General features: G+C 45.6%; 1 long non-coding RNA gene across 1 annotated transcript; it reads left to right on the top strand.

Annotated features, from left to right (window-relative positions):
- Positions 1-304: 304 nt before the first annotated feature.
- On the top strand, positions 305-3,069 carry LOC143268752 (uncharacterized). Its single transcript, XR_013044874.1, has 2 exons — positions 305-403; positions 2,482-3,069. It is a non-coding gene; the product is annotated as an uncharacterized LOC143268752 (long non-coding RNA).
- The last annotated feature ends 6,161 nt before the right edge of the window (positions 3,070-9,230 follow it).

The following is a 9,230-nucleotide window of genomic DNA, read 5'->3' on the forward strand; positions in this document are numbered from 1 at the left end:
TGGTGACTGGCTTATTTCATATAATATGCTGTCGAGGTTATATTTATATGGTAGCATATATCAGAATTCCCCCCTTTTTTTTTTTTTTTTTTTTTGGTTTTTCGAAACAGGGTTTCTCTGTGTAACTTTGCGCCTTTCCTGGAACTCACTTGGTAGCCCAGGCTGGCCTCGAACTCACAGAGATCTGCCTGCCTCTGCCTCCCAAGTGCTAGGATTAAAGGCATGTGCCACCACCGCCCGGCTCAGAATTCCCTCTTAAGGCTGAGTAATACTTCCCTATCTATATTTCAAATCAACCCATAAGTAGACATTGGGACTGTTTTCACCTTTGGCTACAGTGAATAACACAGCAGTGAAAGAGAGCACTCACATTCTGCTTAGGTTCCAACTTCAGTTCTTTCAGGTATGTGCCTAGCAGTGGGATGGCTGGATGACATAGTATTTCCGTCTTTAATTCCGGGGGAACCTCCTTGTTTCCTGTCACCTACACTATTTTACATTCTCATTAACAGTGTATGGAGTTCTAGTTTCTCCCAGCTGTCTTGAACACTTGCTATTTTCTGTTTTGCTTGTTTTGCTTTTGTGTTATGGATAGCAGTTCTCCTAACTAGTGTGAGATGGCTTTCATTCATTCCTAATTGACACTGGACATATTGTGTTAGGTGGGTAGAGAGGGACCTGCCAAGGAAGAAAGATGCAGACAAGATATTAGACACAGTCCGTGCTTCAGTACTACAATCTGTCTGGGGAAGCAAGATCATATTTGAGCTTCAGCAGTCACACATGGAAGTGCCATGTGCTTGGCATTGTGCTGAGTACCCAGTGCATCTCTCTCCTTCAATCCTTCCAACACTGGCCTGGGATATGAGTGCCATCTCATTTAACAGGACAGGAAAGCGGTCCCTTTGGTGATTCACTGAGTCTCTCCAGCCAGAGTTGTAAGTTTAGCAATCTCTTACTCCAAAGCCTGGGTGTTCCTTACGAGGCATAGGATGAGATCAGTCAGACATCGTAGGGCTGGAGGAGCCAGCCTGGCCTTTAGAGATAAGGACCAAGCTTCCAAGGCCCCCATTTGGAAAAGTGGTCACCTGCACCATTTTTACCCCATTACTTAGAGTGATGTATCTCACCAGCCTCAGGAGAACTAAGAATTTGGACCATCAGGTCTTGTGACAACATCAAAAGGTTGGACACCCTTGATTAGAGTGAGAACTGAATCTACTAGTGGAAGGAATAGAGCATTTTTGTGATTCCTCTTCCTTGTTTCCATTGTCATTTTAAGAGAAGGGGAGGGGCCCGTAGGCCACCAGCTTGTGTTGTTTGTGTTAGCATACAAAGTGATGGGGTCCATTCTGGCATCTTCATACACAGGCGTCATCACCTTTGCTCTCATTAATGACTCTCCCATTCACCTGCTGCTCTGGCTGTCTCCTTCCTCCATTCTTCACACTCCCAGCTTGAGTATGATCCGATGTTGATGTTGTAGAGCTAGGAGTGGGGAGACTCAGAAGCCTGACCTCCTTGACAAATCCTCCTCTTCTTTGTGTTGGGGTTGTACCACCGTTGACTATTGATCTTTGTGTTGGGGTCGTACCACTGTTGACTGTTGATCTTTGTGTTGGGGTTGTACCACTGTTGACTGTTGATCTTTGTGTTGGGGTTGTACCACTGTTGACTGTTGATCTTTGTGTTGGGGTTGTACCACTGTTGACTGTTGATCTTTGTGTTGGGGTTGTATCACTGTTGACTATTGATCTTTGTGTTGGGGTCGTACCACAGTTGACTGTTGATCTTTGTGTTGGGGTCATACCACAGTTGACTATTGATGCAGAAGTCTCCCTTTGTCCGAGGTGTTGCTTCCAGGGTTTCACCTACCTCTGGACAACTGTAGTCTTAAGATACCGAGAGGAAAATTCTAGAAATAAACAATTTGTAAGATTCTTTCTGTTTTCCATGTATTGATTGATTGGTGTGTGTGTGTGTATAGGTCACAGGACAACTTGTAATGGTTGACCCTTTCCTATAATCTGTGGGTTCCAAAGATTGAATTCAGGTCACCAGACTTGGCAATCAGGTTGTCAGGCTTGGTGACAAGTGACTTTACCTCATGAGCCATCTAGCCTGGTCATTGCTCCCCCCCACACACACTTTTTTTTTTTTGTCTCCTTATATAGCCCTGACTGGCTCTAAGCTTGCCATGTAGGTCGGGATGATTTTATCTTGAGGTGGCCCTCCTGCCTCTACCTCTGGTGTGCTGAGATTATTGGAGTGTACTAGCATGGACAGCTTAATATCTTATAAATTTAAATAACTCTTATTATACTATTTTCTTATAACCTTTTTATTTAATCAGTAATTATCTAATCTCTCTCTTTTCTGAATTTGTAAATTAGAAACTCTACCATAGCGATGTGTATCTAAGAAAAACAGCAAACAAACGCTGGAAAAACAAACTGGTTTTCCTCTGTTCTCACTCCACAGTCAGCACAGAAGAACTTGGTGAGCTCAAAAAGCCATGGGGGATTTGTCCCCAGAAGTAAGCAAACAATTCCACAGCAGTGAACACCAGCTGCATGTCCTAAAGCCTAATAGAGTCCTGACTCTGTCACCTGGAGCTACGCCCTAAAAGGAAAAGACACGAGGACAGATGGGAACTGACCGCCATCAGCCATCTCCTTTATGTTCTGTCCTGTTGAGACTGTCCCCTGATGAGCTCTTCCCCCTTCTGTTCTTCCAGTCTCCTTGTTTGTGCCTCGCTCAACAAAATGTTCACTTGAGGCGAAGGAAACTAAAACATGTCACTTCCTGTGGGAGCCCACAGAGGCTTCCTAGTGAGAACTTACTCAGGGTCAGACGATCTGAACTTCCTTTACCCAGCAGGGCTGCATAAGGAGATGATTTGACCACAGGCATGTTTACCAGGTGTTTGGAAGGGTCTACACTTGACTGTATGGTATGCTTTGATCTTGCAAGGGGGAGGTCTTTTGCCTCTCCCTTGGCATATTGTAAAAAGCCCTTTTGAATAAAGGATGAGGCTGTTGGGTATTGACCCAGGCCCTCCCGAAGCTATTCTGTGTCTCTGTCTTTCTTCTCATTGTCTAGGTTTCTCTTTATATCTGTCATTTCTTAATTCCTCTCTCCTCCATCTAAGAACCCTTCAAAAGGTTGGAGCTCGACTTCCACAGACTCTCACAACTTCAAAAGTGTGCCCCCTTGCCTTAAAAAAATCTATTCTTGCTAAAGCAAAGTGAAGAAAATCTCGCCTTTACCCACTCTGTGTGAGAATAGTGTACTTTCTCTTTTCCTGGACAGCTCTAGGCTCTAGGCTCTTACACCCCAGAGAAGAGCCAGAGGGCTCCACAGTCAAATCTTACCCTACATTCACCTCCCCACGGTTCCCCACTGCTGGAAACTGAAAAACCCTTTTCTTTGGCCTGTCTTTTCTCTACAAATTTACTGCTCATTTTTAAAGATGCCAGAGTTCTTTAGCACTGCTAAAGAGAAATAGAGATTTCTTCAGTGTGGCTTGTGCTGTCCACATTAATAAGCTTGTTAATAATGTTTCTCTTCATAATTGTCTTTAGTTGTGGATAGTCCAAGCACATCTATAAAGAAAAATTGCCTGTCCTCCTGACAAAATGAAGTTTTGTGGAATTCTCTCTCTCTCTCTCTCTCTATATATATATATATATATATATCTCGATCTTATAGAGATACATGTTTTTCCTGTGATTATACAACAATTTGAATTGTCTTTTGACTTTGTGTGTGTGTGTGTGTGTGTGTGTGTGTAGGTCAGAGGACAACTTGTATTAGTAAACATATGAATACCTGAATTATCCTTTGGCTATACATAGTAAAGAAATACATATTATCTCTATGAACATATAAATATCTGTGAGTAATTTTTTTTCTCTCCTTTTGAGTCATTTTTCCCCTTCTTTGGTCGGCCATCACAAAGGCAGTCTGAGATAAATCCTAGCAGGGATCCCATTTCCCTGCAGCAGGATTAGCTCTGGTGGGGAGTGTGCTATGGAATTATAGATGCAAAGACAAAAGGGGGCATCCATTGTACATTTACCAAGGGCTCTTTCCTGGGGAAGAAAATCAGAGCCTATTGGGCAAACAGCCCCTTAGATGTGTTTTCCCTCCGCATGCTTCTGTAGGCTCGAATGAAGACAAAGAGCTTGAAGCTGTAGCAAGCCATCTTGTGACCACTAGGAACGCCCTTGAAACTTGTGCCTCTCATGTATCACCTTCTCCACCATCACCACCCTCCGTGAGTGCAGGGCATTTACTGGAATTAGTGAACCCACGTCGACACATCACAATCTCCCCAAATACAGCATTTTCATTCGGCTCGCTCTTGGTGCTATCCACCTGTGTATCAGACAACGTGTGAAGCCGTATGTCCCACCAATACAGTGTCATACGCAGACATTGCAGTGCCCTAAAAATCCTTGTGCTGTGCTGTGGCTGTTATACTATAATAATAATACTATTATATTATTATATTATTGATTTTTGTACTATCTCCGTAATTTAAGGTTTTTGTGATCCAGGCTCTTTAGAGTGCCGGTAATGATCAGCGATGCTTAAACCTTTACCTGCCTCTTGCTGAATTCATCATCACTGAATCATTCCTCCATTAGATTTGAAATCACTTGCGGCAGGGTTACAGTCTGTAGTTTCTTTGTACGTTATGTTCACAAATACCAAATGTTGTCAGTTTGGCTGTGGGTGGGGCACTCTGTAATCAGACCCTGCTGTACAGTGGGCAAATGCGAAGAAAGAACTTTAGAGCCGGAATGGAACATACAGCTTTGGCTCGCTGGGTCCAGTCTTCTCATTTTCTATGGAGAAACAGGCAGGGTGCTTAATATTTGTTAGTGACCAATGTAGTGGCTCGCCCCTGTCTAGCCAGCTCTCCATTATATTGGACTTTCTTATCTTGGCTGTTGGGCCCAACTCAAGACCTTTCCAGAACAGCTCCAGGCTCCTCACACGAATGCTTACAGTAACTTGTGTTGTGGATCCACTCGGAGGACCTACTCTCCGCCATGAAGTAGCAGCAGAGATCAGCAAGACACCCTGTGGGAGGGGCTCATGCTTGTATTTTCGAACATTCGAGAAGGAAACCCGGGGTTCCAGCAGAGTTGGAGTTTGAACCAGATGGGAGTGAAGACACACACGGAAGGCAGACACTACCATCTCTCCAGGGGGTCTGTAAGTCCAGACCACCGCAATGTGCTCCGCAGGGGCTGTTGCCCATACCTCAGCCCTGACCCAGACTTAGTCCTAGTCTATTAGATAGGTGTGTAGGACTACTGTGACAGCTGATTTTATGTGCCCACCTGCTTAATCCTCAGCTACTGCTATGATGCTACTGTTTTCAGATGTGATTAGCATTGAAATCAGTAGACTCTGAGAGAAGCAGATCACCATCCATAGTGTGGACAGGCCTCTCCCAATCCTTCTAAGACCTTAAAAAAATAAAAAGAAGCAGGGAGTCTGCCTTGCTGACCACTCTGGACTTGAGCTGGATCGTTAACTTTTCTCTGGGCCTCCAGCCTGCTGGACCACCCTGCAAACTTGAACTGTTCAATCATGAGCCAACATCTTTTAGTTCCCTTCTCTCCACAGCCCTGCCCCCCGCCCCACCCCCACAGTCTATTGATGCTTGTTCTTTGGAGAACCCTAATTAATTTAATGTAAATATTACCAAGTCCAAAGACATAGAGCTCTTGTACTCGCTAGACTTTGGTGTCAGAGCGGATATTTACAGGGCGCTTGGGCCCAGTCTTCTGGGGACAAGGCTGAGGAATAACCAGTGGGGGGCTTAGCAGGAAACACGATGTATGAGGGCCGCCCTTCTGAAAAGTACCAGGCATGTATACAGCCTGCCCTTAAAAGGTGAGTGCTTTAAAAACCACTGCCTTTCCTGAGTTGCTGCTGTCTTTCTATTCATCCTTCTGCTGCAATTTGCTCTTGTCACTCTCTCAAGGAATCCGCAGAACAGCAGCCTCTCCCCACAGCTTCAGGCTTATCCTCAGGAAGACAGCCAAGGCAGCAATGACACACTTTGGGAATTAATGGTCCATCTCTGTCCTGTCCCAGAGCTAATCACTCAGCCAGCTGTACAGGAGGAAGGGGAAGCAGCTGCGCAGATGCTCAGAGGCCCAGCTTGAAGCAATGAAAGATGGATGCTCTGGAAGGAGAGAGCTGGGGGAGGCGGCTGCAGGCAGAACCAGTAGGGGAGGGGATGGGGCCTGAAGCAGGGGAGAAACCCGGGCCTGGCACTGGGCATGTCCTTCCAAGAGACAGAAGCAGTACAGGATCTATTATTATTATTATTTTCTGTAGCTATCATAGATGCAGGATGCACAAGAAAAGATGCCAATCACTTCCCACCTTGTTATGAGCATCCTTGTGCCAGAGCATTTCAGCTGCACCACCATCCATGTCACTGCTGTTTTCCATACTTAGAGAACAGCAGCTCCTAGAGTTGGGTTGCTGTATGAAATGATTTTGTAAATATAAATGCTCATGTATGTTTTAGAAGTTCATATATGCCAACTTTTCATTTTATGTGTACAGGTATGGCTTTGGCACTTGAAACATAGTTTCTTAGCTGATAGACTGTTGGGATTTCCTGAATTATACAGTTTAAAACACGGCAAGTTACAGCTGTTGGCAACATTTTCAGCCAAGAAGGGCAGAGTGACGAGCATCTGCTCTGGGGTGTGTGGAGGTGGGTGCTGGTTTAGAAGTCTCCGTGAGAGGTGTAGCAGGTCCCTTACCCCATGCCTCATTAACCAGCTTCCATTTGCTATATTAAAAATACAGTTGTCGTGTGTCTTTGGAGATCGGTCCAGGGTAACAGGAATGAAAGATTACTCCTCTGTGTTCAGCCAGTAGAGGAGTCCTGCTACCATCCAGAGTTCACAGGCATTCTATGAAAGTTCCCAGAAGCTGCAACAATGGCAATTCTCAGAAGCTGTGGTTTGGGCCAAGGACTATCTCCCTACAACCTCAGTGGCATTTGGGACTGCTTGGAAGATAGTTTTTGGTTATGACTGGGGGTGGGGTGGGTGGCACTGGCATCCAGTGGGTAGAGGCCAAGGATGCTGCCTACTGTCTTATAGCAGTGGCCACAACAAGCAATGACCTGAGTCAGAGTGCAATAGTGTGGAGGTCGAGGGACCCAGCCCGAGAGAAAGTCTCCCATCCTCCAGACCGGCCCCTCCCTTCCCTCCATGTATGGAACCTGAGCTTAAAGTAGAACCAACCACCGTCTCCGACCTGTACTCTCATCTTGCATTTTTGAAGCCCTTTTGAAATCTCGTGTCAAGGAGGTCCCCGGCAGCAGCTGCTGACGTGTTCTAAATGTAGAAAGAACAATCGTCCCTGTTTAGACGTTGGTGCCTTGACTGTTTTTCACATTTGGCTTCGCTTTACGACCAAACCAGCGAATGAGTCGCGCAGGGGGGCATCCTCAGGATCAAGATCTTGCTGGGGTGTGAAGCCTCCTCGGTGCCTCCTTTGGTCCCCAAAAAGACTTGCTCAGGAGGACCCTGCAGACTCACAGCAGGGAGAAACCCACTGGGTGGAGGCCTCCTTTTCTATCTGCTTCTTACGGCTCTCTGATGTCCTGAAAGTTAACCTAGAACAAATGGTAGGAGACACCCAGCCTTTGTCTGAGAGCTCCCCCGGCTGAAGGGATGCCTTGCTTCATTGAAATTGTCTAGACTCAGAAAGGAGGGTGCCTGCTGGGGGTTATATTAAGAAGACTCATAAATTAGGCAGCTGAAAACGTTCTTCCTCTGGACTGAGGCTGTAGCTTGGTTGCTGGAGTGCCTGGTTAGCATGTAGGGAGCCCTGGATTTGGGCCACACTACCACATGAATTGGTATGGCATGATGGTGTGGGTCTGTAATCCCTGAACCTGGCAGGGCAGGCTGAGGCAGGAGATCAGAAGTTCAAGGTCATCTTCAGCTACATAGGAAATTAAAGGCTAGCTTGGGCTACATGAGACTGTGTCTTGACAAAAAAAAATCCTCCTTCAGATTGTTTAGATTTGTTGTGGTTTGAATCTGAGAAGGTCAGTCCTGTGTTGGAATGCTTTGACCTCAGGTTATGATGCCATTTTGCAGGCCGTAGAGCTTTTAGAGGTCTGGCTGATGGGGAATAAGTGACTAGGAATGAGCCTTTGAATTTTATATCTGCCTGTTTCTGGCCTGTGTTCTCTCTCTGCTTCCTTTTCTGTTCTGTGTATGTGCCACGTGTTCCCACCTCAACCAGCAGAACCAACCCAGAGTTGTGCCTGAGGACTAAATCCTCCTGAAACTGTGAGCCAAAGCAAAGCTTTCTGTCAGCAAGTTGTTTACACACACACACACACACACACACACACACACACACACACACACACACACACAGGCTTAGTATAGTCTTCAAGGAAATGTTGTTACTTTGTTTCTCAGAACTGGGAATTGGAAAAGAGAAGAAGAGGTGCCATGGACACACAATTTAAGGAGTAGGGAGGTCTTCACTCTCAGAGTGCTCCATGTTCAGGGTCAGCTTGGTGTCTTAGTCACGGTTTCTATTGCTGTGAAGAGACACCACAGCCATGACAACTCTTTTTTTCCCCTTTTATACAGGGTTTCTCTGTAGTTTTGGTGCCTGTCCTGGATTTCTGTCCTGTAGCCCAGGCTGGCCTCAAACTCACAGAGATCTGCCTGGCTCTGCCTCCCGAGTGCTTGGATTAAAGACGTGTGCCACCACCGCCGCCCCCATGGCAACTCTTATAAAAGAAAATATATGAATTGGGGTGGTTTGTGAGGAACCTGCCTGACTCCATTTTGAAGGCAGGAGCCATTATGTTGTAGTTTTAAGAAATAAGTTTCTCTTTACTGTGGGAGTTGAGTTGCTCTCTGTTTCCTGGAATCTGACCTTCCCCAGTCCAAGACCTTGATTTGTTTTTGAGAACACCCTGACCCTCCTTAACTCTCTCTGACTCTCCCTGACTCCTCCTAATCATGTGATGAGTGATCACATGATTTTTTTTAAAAGTTTTTATTTTTTTTTGTATTTTTTTTTATTGCCCCATTGTTTCTCTTCTGTAAAACTACTCATGATTTTACTCCTTAAAAGGGACCCTAGAGGTGGATTTGGGGCTGCCCTCTTTGACTTAGGAGGCAGTTGCTGGCCAGCTCTTGGGTGCACCCCAA

This window comes from Peromyscus maniculatus, chromosome 15, assembly GCF_049852395.1.
Source record: "Peromyscus maniculatus bairdii isolate BWxNUB_F1_BW_parent chromosome 15, HU_Pman_BW_mat_3.1, whole genome shotgun sequence".
Lineage (NCBI taxonomy): Eukaryota > Metazoa > Chordata > Mammalia > Rodentia > Cricetidae > Peromyscus > Peromyscus maniculatus.